Here is a 20,111-nt window from a genome sequence, read left to right as displayed (position 1 = left end):
CTATTCATCAGGGAACTGAGGCCTAGCCGTAACACTCAGGGTGACTCCATCAGTGCTAAACTCTTTGTTTAGCTTGTGGCATCTTTTTAATGAACTATTGTTCTTTCTTGTATCCATATTGTTTCTTTTCACTTGATAATGACGTCCGAGAACGTCGAAACGTCGTGTATTTTTGTAGTAGTTGAGGTAATCTTTGAGGCTCCTAGGGAGGTGAAGGAAGGGAATCTTGTCTACTGTAGGGCGTGCCAGTTGTTGTCGGATGAGGAGACGGCAGCTTTGAAGCAGTTTAGGCGGAGTTTCTGGTAAAACTGATCAGAAGTATGTAAATATCACAATAGAACAACGTGCAAAACGAAACATTACAATGAAAATCGGTCATGCGTTCATCCAAATAAAGAATAAATTCCTTTGGCCAACTCCTTTGGGTCCTTTTACTAAAAAATGAGGTTATGAAATAATTACTGGAAATTGAATTTCATCATATATTTAGAATTGTCAAACGAGACTTTTACTTGATATTAGGGGGATAGGGGTGGGATGTGGCTTGCAGGAGGGGGGGGGGGGCTGAGTCCTATATAAAAGTAGTCAAGGCTATGGACAACAACCCTTAAAGGTACCAGACTCCATATTCTGGGTATCTGGCTTAAGTCTAAATTAAGCCCTAAGAGGTAGATTTAAAGAAACTTTTTTTCTGGTCAGTGAATAATAACCTGCTCAGAGCCACATGCAAGACAAAAATACGTTCTTCACAAGTTGTTCCTGTTTATTTGCCATTTTCTTTGAAAACGAATTTTGACATAGAAACTGAAATAATAAAAAATATAACAAAATAATTAAATAATAACTCAGTGAGTGCTGCTAAGAGGGTCCCCTTCAGGAATTCTTTTTGTAGATACTAAACAGATTTAGGGCTACTAGAGTGAAAGCTTTTTTTATTAGTTTCATTTACACACCAGCTTTAGCCTGAAGTATCTTTCTGCATGTTGTATCAGTAGCTAAGTCTGCGGGCCTTTTACTCTGTAAGTTTCTCTGGTAAACGTTTGCTCCGTAATCTATAAGCAGTGAGGTACAGTCTTCATATCCGCCTAGAGCTGCAGTATGCAAAGGTGCCTGGTGTCTTTTGATTGCATTAGGATTGGCCCCAGCATGAAGTAACACACATTCTACATAACCTCGAAGGCAAGCGACATGCAAAGCAGTTCCAAATTGATTCCCAGATTTCTCCAGATTCGGCACCCATCTGCATTAGTATTTCTAGGCAGTGAACGTGTCCATTTAATGCAGCCTCATGAAGGGGTGGGAAGGTAACTGTCAATGAAGGATTCACTTCAGCCCCAGCTTCTATTAAAAGACGGGTACACTTAAGGGATCCTTTGGCACAAGCAAAACACAGTGGGGTACTTCCATCTATGTTACGTGCATTTGCTGGTAAAATTAAGGAAAAACCACCAAAGTAAAGTATAACATTTATTAACGGTACCGCAACAGTCGAGTAGTGGGCAGGGCCATGTTACTCAGTTAACCGTTGCATTCTTAATCTTCTCCTGGAGCATAGCCTGCTAATAGGTACCCTACTTGGAAAATTCACTCGGCTGATGCCTTACTCATCCTGCACCTAACCGATTAGCCTGCCCTCACGTTACATAAATATAAATGAGTGACATTTGTGATTGGGAGGCGTGGTGGTCTAATGTGCTGGAGTCAAGATCGAGCAGGCCAGGTTCGATCCCTGATCAGGTTCATTGTGTTGTGTTGCTGAGCAAGACACTAAAACAGCGCCTCTCTTCCTGTGGGTGTATTTATGAGTTTCGGTGAATAACTTCAATGCTGGGAGTAACCCGGTAATGGACTAGCATCCCATCCCAAGGAAGTAGAAATATTCCTTGTCACTTCATATTACACAAACTGTTTAGAAATACCAGTAAGCACAAGCTTATAGGTCACTGGGCTTGAATGCAGGCTTAAACCGTTTTTATAATTTATAAAACTGCTTGGCACACTATTGTGAAAAATGGTGGGAGCGAGGGGAGGGAGGGAGCATGCCCACCATGGATTAATTAAGTCGTTCCAAGTAACTGGAACCAAATTTCAATGATTTCAATTTCAGATTTCAGCACTGGTGTTTGAGCCTTATGATGACTTATAGGATATTGCCCCCACCCTGCGAGACAGATATCCCCTTCTCTTTCTGCTCAGTGAGAGACGAGGGGAGGAGGGTAGCAGAAAGAGAAGGGAATATCTGTCTTGCAAGGTACACAGCCCCTACATCTCTAGTTATGCTGTGTGGGTTGACAAAGACTATAATACTACACAAATTAACCTCCTGATACAGCCATCTCACACAACCCTGCTACTAAAGTATTGAATTGTGATGGCTGCATGCAGAGTGAGTTGGACATATTTTCAGGCTATACAGCAATAGTCTGATCTCAGATGTTTATTTTTGCGTTGCGTTTTTTTCCTTGAGTGTGAGGACCACTCCCTTGCACTCAGACTTTTCAGAGCATGAGGTGAATACTTTGACTCACTGCGATCTCAACAAACTCATGGTAAAATGGAGGGTCTGCGGATAAACTAATACAGCAGTAGTACATACATCAGCTCCTTCAGAAATCAGGACATCTACGACGTCAGGATGACCACCAAGACACGCCCATGTAAAGGTGTCATAAGATCAACAGTTCCACCATTAATATGAGCCCCCCAAAAAACAGCAATTTTATAAGTTCAACGTCACCACGTCTTGCTGCAATATGGAGGGCTGTTTGCTGATTAATTGGATTAGCAAAGTACACAGAGACTTCTTTACATGTCAGCAAACTCTTTATGTATTCCAGTGGATGCTGGTTATCCCTGATTGCTTGCAAAAGAAACTCATTTGAGTCCATCATTTAATTCAGCTGCAGACAAACAAAACATACCTATCAAATTTTATAAATAACTGAGATGCTATATTCGCTCTGATTGGTTGGTAGGTGTGTTTAGGTGAGAGTACGTAAACACTGTTGTGACGTTTTAGGTTATGCATTTTTGGAGAAATATTTTTTAAAAGCAACAGAGCACTTTTTCTGTGCTTACATAGCCTCATCGAAACACTCAGGGTGTTGGGACAATTCTCGAAAATTATTCAAACCCGAGATGGAGTTGAAGGTTTGCATAACTGTCTTGAATTCTCCTGACCCCCTTCGTGTTTAGATGAGGCTATGTTAACACGGAAAAAGTACTCTATTGCTTAAATACACGACAGAACAACCGAAAATTATATCTGTATAATTTTAAATGCAAATTAAGCATTTAAAAAAAAAAAAAACAGATACAATTTTATGTCTTGCTGTAGTCAGTTATGGAAAATATTGTGTTCCAATGTGATAGTAGTGGTCTGGTTGCACGTACAGACCTGAAGTGTGGCTCAGCACTAGATTATCTAGGAGCGGCGAACGTTTCACAGAAAAAAATACCGCCTTTGATTATTATGTCTATGATCAGGCAAGACTTGAATCATTGTAATGTAAAGTTGCGGCTTGCAGCACCTTGTCGCTGGAAACTCTACAAAGTTCCTTTTTACATCATATGTCTTTTTTCAGCGTTCGTGCAAAGCAGCAATTACCTCAAGACTTGACCCAGCTGAGAAATCATTTGGTTATTTCCTGAATCATTTACGAGTGTGTCCTGAAAGCTACAATAGGCCATTCCGGTGTGCTGAATATCAATAACGCCTGGTCACAAAGTGAGATGACAATAAGCACCCTGTAGAGTGGGGAAAGTATCTATAGTAATGCAGAACTAGTACAAACAACTAGGTTGCCTTATAACCTTTTTAAAGTCATTTTCTTACAAAAAAAAGATAATTAATTTAGATCTATTGTTTTACAGTTGCAGGATAGAAAGTTTTAGAGCACTTTTGGTGAATTTAGAAGCTTTTGCGTCATCTCAGCCTACCATGTATGGGGGAACAATTGTCATTCCCGCGCTTGTCCCGAAGAGCAGCACTTGATCAGTCTCACGCGGTCGTCTTGCAAACGCCATAAGATGCGTAGAGGCAGAAGAACAGGAGGAATCTTGTGACTTGTAGCGAAAAGTCGTTTATCGGGACCCTATAAAAGTCATGAGGAGCATAGTTAGAGACAAGTCAACCGTTGTGCAATTATTTGAGGAAAATGTTTGCTCCGAAGACGCCCCTATATGTCAGATACCCCTATTTTTCAGATGCCCCTATTTGTCAGACGTCTCTATTTCTCAGATTCCCCTATTTGTCAGATGCCCGTATTTGTTAGATGCCCCTATTTGTCAGATGCCCCTATATATTGATGTAATCGGCTTCTCTTAAAATTCATGTCTATTACCTAAAATTATCGAAATTTTAAAGATAAATTCAGAAACGTTTTCAAATATGGTGTTTGCCGTAAAAGTGGATGATTAGAGAGGTTAAGCATGTCGTTTACGGCAAACGGCAAACGTCAAACGGCAAATATGAAACTTTTCCCGTCTGTCTTCAGCTCTCTGTACAGTAGAATCAAAATATTTGTATTTGCAGTGAATAGTAAGAGACACTTCTATTTTTGTATGATTTATTTAAGGATTACAAGAAAAGAATAGAAAATCAGAGGTAATCCTTGCCGTTTGCCGTCTGCCGTAAACGTCATGTTTAAACTCTCTAACGACTTTAATATTATCGTGGGACGAAAAGAGCCAGCAAAGTTATTTACTTCATCAGCCATTGGATCGAATTCAACAGCACATTTTTATGGCGGTGCGTGACACAGAGATACGATCGTGTTTCTCGAAAAATATAAACCACTCTCAATATTTTTAGTCCTTTTAAAAGTCATAGAATTTGTATGACTGGAGGTTTCCAGAAACCTAGATTCCACTGCAATGAAGACGTTCTTTGGCGAAATTCTAAAAGTTTCAACATGAGTAATTCGGACTGTTTTCCTGGATTTCTCAGTTCTTAGGAGATTGATTTATGCCTGAAGTCTCCTTCGTTTATTGCGGCTCAAGTTCCGAAGACTTTAATTTGAAAGTGGCGTTCTGTCTCGGAAATTGTCACAGAATAGACCCTTCTCCAAAATGTATGTTGAAAATTGTAAAATTTACAGACGTTTTTATGACTGGGGGTTTAATGCATACCCCCAGTCATACAAACGTCTGTAAATTTTTCAATTTTCAACATACATTTTCTCAGCTGATATTTCACGTGAAATGCTGAAACTTGGCATGGTTGCTAAAGTTAAGGTGCTCTTTCTAGTGCTGGTATTCGTTTTTAATTTTAACTTATTCTAGCGTATTCGCATTTTCGGCCGCCATTTTGGAAAAGGGTCTCCTATTGTTGCGAACAACTTTCGCCACGAGCGAAATAGGGGAATCTGACAAATAGGGAAATCTGACAAGTAGAGGCGTCTGACAAATAGGGGCATCTTTAAAATGGGGGCATCTGACAAATAGGGTCATCTGACATATAAGGGCGTCTTTGGAGCAAACATTTTCCTTAAATAATTGCACAACGGTTGACTTGTCTCTAACTATGCTCCTCATGACTTTTATAGGGTCACGATAAACGACTTTTCGCTACAAGTCACAAGATTCCTCCTGTTCTTCTGCCTCTACGCATCTTATGGCGTTGCAAGACGACCGCGTGAGACTGATCAAGTGCTGCTCTTCGGGACAAGCGCGGGAATGACAATTGCTCCCCCTACAGGGTCGGCTAAGATGACGCAAAAGCTTCTAAATTCACCAAAACTGCTCTAAAACTTTCTATCCTGCAACTGTAAAACAATAGATCTAAATTAATTATCTTTTTTGTAAGAAAATGACTTTAAAAAGGTTATAAGGCAACCTAGTTGTTTGTGCTGGTTCTGCATTACTATAGACACTTTCCCCACTCTACAGGGTGCTTATTGTCATCTTACTTTGTGACCAGGCGTTGTTGACAATCAGCACACCGGAATGGCCTATTGTAGCTTTCACACTCGGAAATGATTTAGGAAATAACCAAATGATTGCTCGGCTGGGTCAAGTCTTGAGGTAATTGCTGCTTTGCACGAACGCTGAAAAAGACATATGATGTAAAAAGGAACTTTGTAGAGTTTCTAGCGACAAGATGCTGCAAGCCGCAACTTTACATAACAATTTTCTGTGAAACGTTCGCCGCTTCTAGATAATCTAGTGCTGAGCGACACTTCAGGTCTGTACGTGCAACCAGACCACTACTATCACATTGGAACACAATATTTTCCATAACTGACTACAGCAAGACATAAAATTGTATCTGTTTTTTTTTTTCCTTAAAATATGCTTAATTTGAATTTAAAATTATACAGATATAATTTTCGGTTGTTCTGTCGTGTATTTAAGCAATAGAGTACTTTTTCCGTGTTAACATAGCCTCGTCTAAACACGAAGGGGGTCAGGAGAATTCAAGACAGTTATGCAAACCTTCAACTCCATCTCGGGTTTGAATAATTTTCGAGAATTGTCCCAACACCCTGAGTGTTTCGATGAGGCTATGTAAGCACAGAACAAGTGCTCTGTTGCTTTTAAAAAATATTTCTCCAAAAATGCATAACCTAAAACGTCACAACAGTGTTTACGTACTCTCACCTTAACACACTTACCAACCAATCAGAGCGAACATAGTATCTCAGTTACTTTATAAAATTTGATAGGTATGTTTTGTTTGTCTGCAGCTGAATTAAATGATGGACTCAAATGAGTTTCTTTTGCAAGCAATCAGGCATAACCAGCATCCACTGGAATACATAAAGAGTTTGCTGACATGTAAAGAAGTCTCTGTGTACTTTGCTAATCCAATTAATCAGCAAACAGCTCTCCATATTGCAGCAAGACGTGGTGGCGTTGAACTTATAAAATTGCTGGTTTCTTTAGGGGCTCATATTAATGGTGGAACTGTTGATCTTATGACACCTTTACATGGGCGTGTCTTACAAGATCTAACAAGATCTAACAAGTACCGTTCGAGTGTTCCAGAAGTTGTCTAGTGCTCCTACGGCCCGTTTCTCGAAGCTCCCAGTAATTACCGGGCCCGTTAAGTTGTCTAGTTTTCCATTCCAGATGGGAGTTTCAAAAGTTTTGACACTTGTACAGGGAAGTTTTTAGCGAAATAAACAAAATGAACTTTATTAGAAGTCAGAACACACCTTACTTTTCTCTAGACTTTGAATTCGAAATATGATTTCGGGCCCGTTAAGTTACCGGGTCTTTCGAGAAACGGGGCCCAGTGGTCGGTTCGACCAGGAATAATGGAAAAGCGAAAAGGCAATGGAAATGTCTGGCCGGCATTAAACTTGTTTACTATGTATCAGGGTTCTTAATCTACTCTCAGCCCAAGGAATATTTGTCTGCCATCTCATTTGCCCACTTTTACTGAAAGACCATTGCAGCATAAAATTGTCAACAGAGTTATCTCTAGAAACACACATCATATTTGAGCTCTTACTCGGCCTAAAACCCAGCACTTTACAGCACAGCACCGCGGCGAGCTAGACGACGGATAGCTGGCTTGGTTATGCCCTGGATGTTGTCTCTTAAAATGTTGCGATGACGCTTAGCGCCGCCCTTTCCTAGACCTTTGCCTCCTTTACCACGTCCAGACATGATTTGGTTTTGATAATCCAGCAGCGAAACTGCGAGTGAACAAACCCTGGTGAATTCGCTGGCGCCTTAAGTTGTCTAGCTGAACCTCTCGGGAAACATAACTTTCAAAACAAAGGAAAGCCGAACGCTTTGCCGACAGTCTTATTAATATTTATCGGGGCTTGTCTTTCTGTAGATAATTTACCTGCCCGTTAAGGAAAACTGGTACGTGAAATTCTCATTTCTTGTTAACAAAGTCAGGCTTAAAAAGTCATAAAAAGAATCAAAGTGACTACAATTCCGTTTTTAAAAACTAAACACCTTTTCTTTTTTCCCTATCAACTCCAGGGAAAGTCAGATGGCTCAGGCGGATGAGCAGGCGCGCGGCAAATCCACCCGTGTCATCTGGCGGCCGCAAGTTCGAGTCTCGATATGTTATTAAAGGGGTTATTCTCCAACAATAACCTCTCCCCCGATCAAGATTGGAACTCGGACCAAGGAGATTTTTTTCAAAATTTTTGCTTTAATTAATTGACTAACTAACTCATTAATTAATTAAATGATCTATTAATTTCTTTTATTTATTTATTTATTTATTTATTTATTACTTTGCTTATATTTTTTGCCAGCGTCTTTGTTTTTATGTTTTTTTTTCCAAATTGTAGGTTTTTTTTTCAAAATTTATTGCGTTTTATTTATGTATGATTTTTTTCTAATGTGTTTTAATTTTTTTTGGTCATTGTTGTTGTTTCTGATTATTTTTTAACATTATTTTTTTTTAACAATTTTATTTACCAGACTTACGCTTACATAGCTTACAGTACTACTTTTGTACTTACATTGACACTTACAATTTACTTACTACTTGACACTACTTACGTTAAAAATTATCCTATTCTTAGTCAAAAAATACATGGTAATTGCAAAAATACGTTCTAATTAGTATACAACTTTCCTCTGTTGAGTTTTTCATGGTGACCGTAAAAATTCATGCTAATTGAGAAAAATATATTCTAATTAACATGCAAATTTATGCTCCAAACAGCTGAGCTGGCCAAAAGCATCGTGGGCGTTGGAGGTTAATTTCGCGCCAAATGTTCGCCTCTACACATCTATGTTCGCTATTTTATGTCGATTAATTAATGGCGAAAAACTGGAACTTAACGTCCGATCTGCGAGAAGCTTTTAGCAAAATCAGTGAAGTTGGCCGATTGCTGGCTCCGCTGACTTCAAGGACGAGCCATGAATCTCCACAGTTAAGCAGACCGACCGTAAACAATGAGGTGAGCGACCCTCAATCGATCGCTCCATCGAGGAACGTGTTTTATTTGTAAATCCGTTAGTTTATTAGTGGTCCGTAGTTACTGTTGTCAATTTTTGTCTCCTTAGTCCTCTTGTTGCTTTTAGTTGTATTTAGCTATACCTAGTAGTTTATGAATTATTTTTGTTAACATGACCCGCCTAGACTAGCTTATGCTATCCGCGGGCATGTTTAATTTTTAAATTTGAAAGCAAAATAAAATGTATGTATGTATGTATGTATGTATGTGTGTATGTATGTATGTATGAACGTAAACCATGAGCTTCGAAAACTTTTTGCAACGCCCTGGCGCTTAAATAAGCAGGCTAGCACATCGGGTGTCACGAAAACTCAGAACTCAGACCTCAGACCCCTCGAGTGTTTTTTTTAAGATATAGATTTAAACTCGTCTCAATTCTTATCACGTAATGTTTTAAGGTCACGCAGTGTTCACAGGCAACAGCCAGAAATAAGCGAGATATTTATCTTCTTCTTCGGTTTATCGCTGTCGCGAGGTCGATCCAACAGTGAAAAACTAAAAAGGTTTAAGATAGCAAGCGATATCTTGATGGCATTTGCTGGCGGATTTTTTTTACCGAAGATTTAGAAGACACAGAGTCGCTATAATGTTTTTCAAATTGAAGCGATAAACCTGAATAAACCGGAGAAGATAAATATCTCGATTCTTTCCGGCTGTTGACGATTATTAATAAAACATTTTAGGTAATAAGATTGAGATGAATTGAATTTTTTTTTTCTTTCTTTATTCAGGTTATTTATAGGAGACTGAGTTTTCGTGACACCCGATGGGCTAGCCTGTTCATTTGAGCGCCTGAGCATTGGAAAAAGTCTTTAAGCTCATGGTTTACTTTCCTCGATGGACCGATCGATTGAGGGTCGCTCACCCCACTGTTTATACGGTCGATGTTGATAATTCAAAAGCACTTGAGGTCAGCGGAGCCAGCAATCTGCCAACTTCTCCGGTTTATCCAGATTTATCCCTTCAATTTCATGACAACATTATAGCGACTTCTTCGGTAAAAAATTCGCCAGCAAATGCCATCAAAATATCGATTGCTATTTTAAACCTTGAGCGCCTGGGCGTTGCAAAAAGTCTTCGAATCTCATGGTTTACGTTCCTCGATGGAGCGATCGATTGAGGGTCGCTCACCCACAGGCAGCCCAAGCTCTCATTATGAACCACACTCTTCATAAAGAGGAGAAAACCAGGATTCCAAAAAGTCGCTTAAATCAAGTTAAATCGGTAAAATAACAGCACCAAGAGCAAACAGCACACGTATGGAATAAGGTAAGCCATTTATATTGAATATTTCCACTTTTAACTACCTCCATGGATATCTGGTAGAAAATCCCTTACAAACCCTTATAATTCGGATGCCATATTGTGTTCCTTGTGTGGTTCATAATGAGAGCTTGGGCTGCCTGTGGCTCACCTCACTGTTTACGGTCGGTCTGCTTAACTGTGGAGATTCATGGCTCGTCCTTGAAGTCAGCGGAGCCAGCAATCGGCCAACTTCACTGATTTTGCTAAAAGCTTCCCGCAGATCGGACGTTGAGTTCCCGTTTTTCGACATTGATTAATCGACATAAAATGGCGAACATAGATGTGTAGAGGCGAACATTTGGCGTGAAATTAACCTCCAACGCCCACGATGCTTTTGGCCAGCACAGCTGTTTGGAGCATAAATTTGCGTGTTAATTAGAATATATTTTTCTCAATTGGCATGAATTTTTACGGTCAGCATGAAAAACTCAACAGAGAAAAGTTGCATACTAAGTAGAACGTATTTTTGCAATTACCATGTATTCTTTGACTAAGAATAGGATATTTTTTTGTTCTTATGAGCAGAGTTTTTTTCCAACTTAGCATGAAAAAATAATTATTAGAATACATTTTTTTGAAATAGAATGTAATAAGAACATTAGAACGTCTAAAACACATTTCGACAATTTCTTTTTGTACTCGTAACGCTTTTTTTTGCAATTGGAAGGCAACTGTAGAGTTTAGAAAATAAATACGAAAAATAGCATGAATTTTTTCACTTATTTGGCATCTAACATGTAAATTCAGGAAAAAAATATTGAGTTTAGAACATGTTCAGTGTAATTGGAAAGAAAAATTGCTAAACGGCATTTTTGTCCGCTTTGGCGCCTCATGTAAATCTTCTTTTTCGCGCATAACCACAATCCCTTGCGTTTAGTAAGAAAAAAGTGATTGCAAGCCCCTATAATGTAATCTTCTGCTGATTAGAGAGCTGCCTCGCTCGTTCGCTTCAGGCTCACTCGCTGCGGCAGCAATAATCCAAAGTGATCATCTCTTTCAAGACTCCGCCGATATATCAATTTTACGTCGATCGATTGTGTCCTTTCGTCCACTTCGTCGGACCTGGGCCCCGTTTCTCGAAAGTACCGGTAATTTGACGGGCCTGAAATCGTATTTTTAGATCAAAGTCTCAAGAAAAGTAGGGTGTGTTCTGACCTCTAATGAAGTCTATTTTGTCTCTTTAGCTGATAACTTTACTGTATAATTTTCAAAACTTTTGAAACTCCCGTCTGGAATGGAAAACAAAATAGCTTAACGGGCCCGGTAATTACCGGGAGCTTCGAGAAACAAGCCCCTGACCACCAAGAAATATAATGGCTGCGGACCAATCGTGGGAACAACTAAGTGCGGTGTTGAAGAATTTCATATCCCTGGTCGGTCCTCGTTTACACGTTGTGCGGTTGGAAGAGAAAAGTTTTCCCGTCGCTAACTGTAGTTTTCCCGATGCAACATTTAAGATGAAATATTGTAGAGATACAAATGTTGGTTTGGTAAGTTGATAAAGATAAGTTACATTGTTTCCATCGCAACATCGTGCAACGCAATTTGAGAAATTAAGGAAAAGGGAAAAAACATGAATGACTTGTAAGTTTTGTTCATTAACAACAACATCATTCGTGCTTTCAACCCATTAAATTTCCTTGGCCGCGGCCCGTTCGAGTTGGCTTGCGAAATAGTCACGACAATTTTTTCCAACGCGCGTCCAACGCATTAAGGTCCGGTAATACGGACAACACTGCGTATTACCGCGTTTGTGACCAACCTTGTCTTGCAGCAAAATACAGTGTTGCAGAATTTTACACGTATAATTGGTCAATCGTGTGTAATTGAAGATGGCTCCTTCCTTCATATAATTTAGCGTTTCGACGAACTTTCACTTCATTAAAGGAGCCGTGTCACGAGGATTTTGCTGTTTTAGGTCAATTCTGTGCTAAAATCATTACTTTGAGGCTTTAATCGTAACTGAACAAAATGCTTTTGTAAAGCAACGACGAAGATATCAAATGAATTTTATCAGAGAGGGCTAACTATAATAAATTTCTTGAGGATTTTTGGGACATGTAGCATCAAAACTCGAAAAGATTGGCCAATTTTTTCAAGTTTCAATCCATTTCCATCCATGCCATCCGTAGCGACAGGCGACTTGAAACAGTTTCAGTACTTTCATATAGTCTTCAATAACAAAACTAGATTATTAGGTTTGGAATTCAATTGATGCAAAGGCACCTTCTAGCTTTTTATAAAGTTGCCAAATAGCGTGACAATGCCCCTTTAACAACAACATCATTCGTGCTTTTAACCCATTAAATTTCCTTGCCCGCGGCCCGTTGCCTTACGAAATAGTCACGACTATTTTTTTCCGACGCGCGTCCAACGTTTTAAGGCCATGTTACACGAAGCAATTTTTCTTACCACAATTACCTTTGTGTTTAATTAAGTACGGATATTATAGTTAATTAGCATTTTTCGCCTCTGTACTTTGTAATTTAACTGAAGATGACAGAAGATTCAGTCGAAATATGTTTTTAAAAAGCATTGTGTTATATCTAAAACTCGCAACATGTTTGCTACTATCCAGACCTTTTGGCAATATCATTCATGACGTAGCACAGAAGTATGGGAAAATAGAAGCTTGTCACTCTTCGGGGGTTAATGGGTTAAACAGGAATTTTCAGGCAGTACTGATAAAGGGCCCTCTTAAAATTAAAATAATTGTTCATTGATGCCATACATGGAACATAGAGCAAGATCAATACGGAGGAACCTTCACAGTTTCATCATTGCTTCGCTGTTTTCAAATCTGCACAGTTTTCCAATATTAGTTCCATACATGTAAATTTTTAATGATTTTTTCCTTGTAGAGAGGTGTGTGGATGAAGGACTTTTTTAAAAATGGACTTGATGAACTACAATCAGGGCTACTTCCCCAAATGCTCTACAAGCATGCAAGCGATTGAAGGATTTTTTCAGTCATGTTCCTGAGACACTAGATCATCTGAAAAAATGCCAGAGAGAAGAAGATTTCAATTGCCTCATTGCATTGAAAGTTTTCATACCTCTCTCATCTGGCACCTGCTGAATAGACCAAAAGAGTACTGGTGCTGGTAGGAAGGAGAAGAGATTAAAAGTACCAAATGAATTTGGAAAGAAGGGACTTGTGATAGGTAAGAAAATTGTGCTTCTATCAAGTTAATAAATTGAGGTGTTTCATTATCCCATTGCCAGAACCCACATGCCTTTTGGTCAGTGCCAAGTCTGGAATCGTATCAACTGCACATGCATTTACAGTATGGTAGATTCACTTCGTAACTCGTTAAGTATGAATACACTGCACATATGTCGGGAAAGTTGGGCACATACAAGAGCAGTTCTCTGACAAAGTCAAGCAAAGTTGGGAATGGAAATCTTGAAACTCCTTATTCATTTTTTGTGTGGAATGATATGTTGCCCAGGAGGATGAACGAAAACAACCATATTTAGGGCCAGCTGAGTTGCTGTTGCCATGGTAACTGCTATTAATCACGGAAGCCATGAGCGCATGTGTGTAAGTGTGTCTACCTCTTGCAAAGATGCGAGTCAGTGCTAATGAAATTCCACCAGAGAGGAGACCTATTCGCCCCTTATTACTAAAGGATGTTTCAAAACCGCAGATTGGAGGATTCGCAGAATTCCGCCCACTCACACATTGAGAAAAAAATAAATGTTAACTATTTGATGGTAAAATTCTGGCTCAAAGGTGTCATGATCATCGGCAGTTACCATGGCAATGATACGTCAGCTGCCCTAATTAGTAATATGGCTTTTTTATGTTTATCCATACAGACAGCCTACCGTCCACACAGAAAATAAAGGGGGCATTAACAATGTTCATTTCCAACTTTGCTTGACTTTCTCAGGGAACTGCTCTTAACTTAAAATGTAGCTGAGCAAAAGGGAATGAGATTGGGTGTTACAAGACTACTGTTAGGGGTCTTAGGGTTGCAAACAAAAGAACTGAATGGTACTGTTTTCATTATTTTTCCATTTCAGATATTCCAAATTTTAAATGTTGACAGAATTTTGCTCTTATGTGCAGGTTATTCACATGGTTATCATGGCGAGTTAGATATGGTTGTTATCCCAGACTATCAGCAAGATTTACCAGATGTGATGCCAATATTTTTGTCCCTAAGCCAAGTAAAACTAAGTGTTTCTCATCCCCGCCTGCTTTATTTATTGAGGCCGCTTCTCTTTTATTATTATTTATTATTAGAAATGTTTTGTGGAAGTGAGGTTGATGTAGTAATTCTAGCGGTCTGTTACCCGTTCCGCGGTGTATGTCACGACAGGGGATACACGCCAAAGAAGATAATTACAGGAGCTTTCTTTCAGGCTAAATCATATATTGGGAAAGGAATGTGGTTTGGATGTGAGCAGTGGGTCTATTGGGGAGTGTTGAGGTCACTCGAGTGATTCAAAAATAGCGACGCGCACAGATGACGTCACGAAAATTTACCCCCTGGTGTGACTCAGACAAACAAATCATTCCATGGGCTACTTCTTTGAGAGCGACGTATGGAACAACAGCGCTCGTGAACTCTTCAGCGCGATACTCTGCGATTAATTTCACAATTCGATGGCCTAGCTCAAAATGTTGGAGAAAACCCACGACATGTACCGTGGAATAATAAAAATACGGAGCTTGAAGGAGGGCGGCAAAATATGATGGGCTTCTCATGTCAGGGGCACCCAACGGCAATTTTCGGGAAAATATCTGTTCGGAAGACGATTTGAGAACTAGAATTTTCGGAACATTTGTTGTAAAATTTCTTGCTTGCCTGCCTCTCCTAGGATTTTCGAACATCTACAAAATGGTATAATTACCCATTTTAAACGGATATTTACCCTAAAAAAGGCCACCTAGAATTTTCGGGAGCCTTTTCCTGGCTGAAATTTTCGAAAAGGTAGGTTTTGATCCCTATAATTTTCGGATCACTAGACTTTCAGCTAGGAAATCCGAACAGATGAAAAGTTTTTAGGGGATAAAAATATGCCTATATCTACCGTTTAAATACTAAAATACGTTCAACAATGCTATGTTAAGTGGTTTTGAACTATATCCTCGTTGGGTGCCCCTGTCATGTATGAAGGCTGTTTACGAACACACTCCTTACCTTCATGGCAGAGAAAAATATTACTATTGTGCCCGACATTCAGGTGTATCACCCACAAGAAAGTCGGCAAGCCAGCTAGAGAAATATGTGATACAGAAATAACCGTAGATCCGATCGGATTCGTTGCATTGCCGTGATGAAACTGGCCCGCTCCATCTTCGCAAATAAAAAAACAGTTTTAGCCCGCGCTATTTAGTACACGTATCGTGTCAAACATAGCTATGATGTCTGCTCACGGTCACAGATTTGTTTATGTGGTTGGATAAATGGCTCTATTAAAATCATGGCCTTCCAAATTGCCACACAGTACACCAAATTCTGCTCTGAATTTGGAATTGTCTCAGAGATAATAATTATGTACATGTCCTCCGGTTCTGTCGTATTCGTTTAAGCGGACGGCTCGGGTGGTTGAGTTTGGGAATTTCTGGCAATAAGTCAACAGATAAGTCTTGTCTTCAAGACCAGGAGAAACAACAGATAAGTTTCTTCGTATTACGTTTCACTGTGAAGTATTTTCACGTTGATCGGCTATTCGCAACCGCCGCGCTAAAACTTCTCGACTTCCGATTCCTGCAGGTTCTGGGATCTCGTCTGCCTGTCACTGCGGCTTTGTAAGACCCTCGTTCAATTTGTGACATTTATCCTCTTTTCTGGACATCTCGGAATCTATTTTACATTACCCATAGCAGCAGTGTTCGCTTTTTAACATTATTTAAGTTATCCAAAAACCTCGACTACCAATCTTTCCTTTTTTGCCTGATTTTCTGATCGAGAAGTCAACGCGCTCATACAAAACCTTCTATCGGACTGTAATTCTTGTCTGAGTCATGTGGGGGGTCTCTGGTGATGTAATCTATTTTTAGAAACTTTATTTTATTTTATTCTACTAGTTCTGATTTCCTGTGAGGAAGAGAAACCAAGACCAACACCAAAGAAGGCAAGTTCTGAGTTATCTGCAAATAGTGTAAGGTGTTTTTCAGCGATTGTTTTGTTAGGCAATTGGATCTCTTGAACCACAAATCTGTGTGGATTTGCTAAAAATTGCACCTTGACCTTAAGTTGAATGAACGGCAGTTTGAAGTCTATAAATAGCACTAAAATATCAATTTAAATGCTGGCTGCACACTACACTTGGTTTTCTGAGGCACAATCGTCTTAACTCATCTTGGGCTCGAGAAGCATTTTATCGCAGCATTACTATTTTTTAGATACCCTAGTCGATACGATTAATAATAGGATTTCGTGTCGTACAATTCAGGGGTAATCGGGCTCATAATTTCAATTGTACTCCACTCAGTCCTATAGTCCTATTACCATTACAAATCAGCTTATTTTTGCAGAGAGATTAAGCTATTGTATCATTTTTACCTCATGGTATGACGTAAGTCATGTTATGGGGTTTAGGGTTTGGGGGCGAAATTCAATTAAAAATCACTCACTCATTCACTCACTCACTCACTTGTTAGACAATTAATTTATGCATTAAACCTGGATTAAACACGTTTTCCCCGTACCTCCCCCTCTCCGATAAGTTTGCCTTATTGTTTATGCCATTGTGTCAGTGTACGTAGGGGGAGGTACAAAGGCGAGAGTATGTCCAACTATACATGGACAGATTCAAAATGGCGTCCTGTCCCTGAGAAGTGTGATGGGTTTTTGTTTCCAAAGCTGATCGGAACGTACCTTTGTGAAGCCAGAAATGGAAAGGAAATATGCTACAGAATACTCGACTGCAGAGAAATGGGCGTCGAAGTCCTAGAAGTGACGATAACATGAACGATTCGTGCGTAAAGATCCTTTACATGCGTGAGACCGCGATCATGAAATAAGCTTACTGCAAATTCAGAGCTGCAAATTGGTTAGTGTTAAACTTTGTTGATTTTTCGTTTTACCCACGACCACGAAAATTTCGAAATATGCGGTGTTTTGAATTCAAATAACGGACTATGAGCTACTATGGGGCCTCTAGAGACTTTTGGAAACAGAGTTGTAGTTGGATCACAGGTGGCCCAGACGTAGTATGTGTCACTGAATGAAGATATTAATATTCACATGGACAAATTAATGCGATGAGTCGTCGAAACTCCCATGGACTAAAATAGTCCAAAAGTCAAAATATAACAAAACAAAGCTAAGATACCTTCAACTGAACGTATCCTTGTCTTTCCTGGCCGGTTTAAGTGGCATTTTGTTGAGTTTTGCAATTGTAGGTACTCTCCACTAAAGAAGAATTAAAGGCTGGCTACAAGACAAACAGACCATCTCCACGCGCCTTCACACGAAGCGCTATAAATTCGAGAATAATCGACGAATCCGCTCCAAATAACCATCGGCTAATCTGCAGGTAACGTGTGCTCCTGCTTCTGGCTCGCTTGCTCCACAAAACCCATCGCAACTGCACAATAATTGCTCGCTCATCAACAACCACTGTTGACCTTTACGCTTCGATATGACCGCAAACGACCAGGTTTAATACGCGACGTGAATATTCAAGCTTAGCGACCGTGTTCGCGCAACAATGCAGCACTTGCTATGGGAGGGATGGTACTATTGCTTCTAGGTCAATCAATCGGGAAAATAATATTGAAGCCTTTGTAATTTTTAAAAAGATCCAATTTGCCCTAGGAGCACCGAACAGATACGAATCTTATAGCGGAACTAAAAAACAATGAGCGCCAGTGGAAAAAGTGAACAAGAACATGTACCACATTTTCTCCATAAAAAGTGAAAACCAGGAAGTTTTCTGGACGTTTCACGTTGCAGTCATGCAAATCAACGGCAAGGAAATGTACAAGAAAGTGTGCTGCAATCAGACCTATTGTTGTTTTTCACAGTTCTGGTCAAGGGCATCCAACTTTTAATTTTTCACATTTCACTCACCGGGTTAGGCTATTTTTCGTAGAGAGTAAAATGAAATCCTAAAATTTTCGGATTCAAAAATGTGATGAAAGAAGGTATCTGAAATATTATCTCCTTCGTAATACGTTAAACTGCATCTAAAATTTTCGGGAAAATAATTCTGAATTCCTCGTAATTTCGAAAAGACTCAAGTTCCTCTAGAATGGCCGAACACTGAGATGCAAATTTTATAGCGCCACTTAGAATGCATTTCTATAGAGCTAAAAGTACTTTATGAATAGCTACAAAAGTGTTTTCAATTGAAAGTATTTGAGGAAACAGTCGTTGGGTGGCCCTGTCTCGTTGCCTTCTCCGCTTAGCATTACACGATATATTTTATATTTAGTATGAGCAAACTATAAATCATTAGCTTCGCTTTTAGCCCTCCTGACTAAATTTATGTAAGCGCTGTTTAGAATGCATTTTTCGGTCAAAAGTACTCTGGACAGCCTTAAATGTGTTTTCAGTGCATTTAGGGGGAAATCATCGTTGGGTGCCCCTGAGTTTTGAGAATAATAATAATAATAAAAAAAGATATCGCGCACATAAATTTTACTTTACGATATCTTCAGCTGTATCTTCTATTCAGCTGCATAGCGGGGGCCAGATTTTGCCATTTTCCTGGGCGGAAAATTCTACGTCCTCCTTCACCAGTTTGGACAACATATTATGGAGTAAGACGTTGTTAATATAAGCAAATAAGTCTGGTAAAGTCAAGAACCTATGCAAGCGGCTGGACGAACAATGTGACAGCAGCTGAGACAGCGGACGTTAGAAGAATTCGAACTTGAAAACCAGGGCTGCCCTGTTGAAAACTTACGGACGGTCCCGCGATCGCCTTTTGTTTTCTGGTCAAAACTAACGCAGCGAACCTTCGGTCAGTCGATTGACCTAGAAGCAATAGTACCATCCCTCCCATAGTAAGTGCTGCATTGTCCGCGAACGCGGTCGCTAAGCTTGAATATTCACGTTGCGTATTAAACCTGGTCGTTTGCGGTCATATCGAAGCGTAAAGGTCAACAGTGGTTGTTGATGAGCGAGCAATTATTGTGCAGTTGCGATGGGTTTTGTGGAGCAAGCGAACCAGAAGCAGGAGCACACGTTACCTGCAGATTAGCCGATGGTTATTTGGAGCGGATTCGTCGATTATTCTCGAATTTATAGCGCTTCGTGTGAAGGCGCGTGGAGATGGTCTGTTTATTTTGTAGCGAGCCTTTAATTCTTCTTTAGTGGAGAGTACCTACAATTGCAAAACTCAACAAAATGCCACTTAAACCGGCCAGGAAAGACAAGGATACGTTCAGTTGAAGGTATCTTAGCTTTGTTTTGTTATATTTTGACTTTTGGACTATTTTAGTCCATGGGAGTTTCGACGACTCATCGCATTAATTTGTCCATGTGAATATTAATATATTCATTCAGTGACACATACTACGTCTGGGCTGCCTGTGGTTGGATGGAGGTTTAAGTTTCGGTAAAGAGTGCAGCTATGAACATCTTTGGACGACGGCGATTTGACCGGCCACAGGAAGAAAGCAGTATGTTGACATGAACGCTTTATCATCTGGGACAAACGGTAAGCCTTTCTCCTCCTATCGTATGGCGGTGTATGCATTTTGTGGAGAACCTGCAACATATATAATTAAATAATAAGCACACTTTGAGATAATTTTCGCCATTCGTTCGGAAAGTTTTCGGAAAATATTGTCGCACGCCAGCATATTACACATGATGTTGAGAAACATTGTATATAATTTCTTCTTGTTGAGACTGAGTGACCTACCCGACAAAATCTAGCCGGGTATCACCTCCTTCTCAGCAG

At 39.7% G+C, this 20,111-nt stretch overlaps 1 pseudogene; it reads right to left on the bottom strand.

The window, feature by feature from the left end:
- LOC140923530 (uncharacterized) lies at positions 1-2,891 on the bottom strand (annotated as a pseudogene).
- Between the last annotated feature and the right edge of the window lie 17,220 nt (positions 2,892-20,111).

This window comes from Porites lutea, chromosome 13, assembly GCF_958299795.1.
Source record: "Porites lutea chromosome 13, jaPorLute2.1, whole genome shotgun sequence".
Classification (NCBI taxonomy): Eukaryota; Metazoa; Cnidaria; class Anthozoa; order Scleractinia; family Poritidae; genus Porites; species Porites lutea.
The sequence above is the reverse complement of the archived record's forward strand: the minus strand, read 5'-3'. Positions and strand labels throughout refer to the sequence as shown.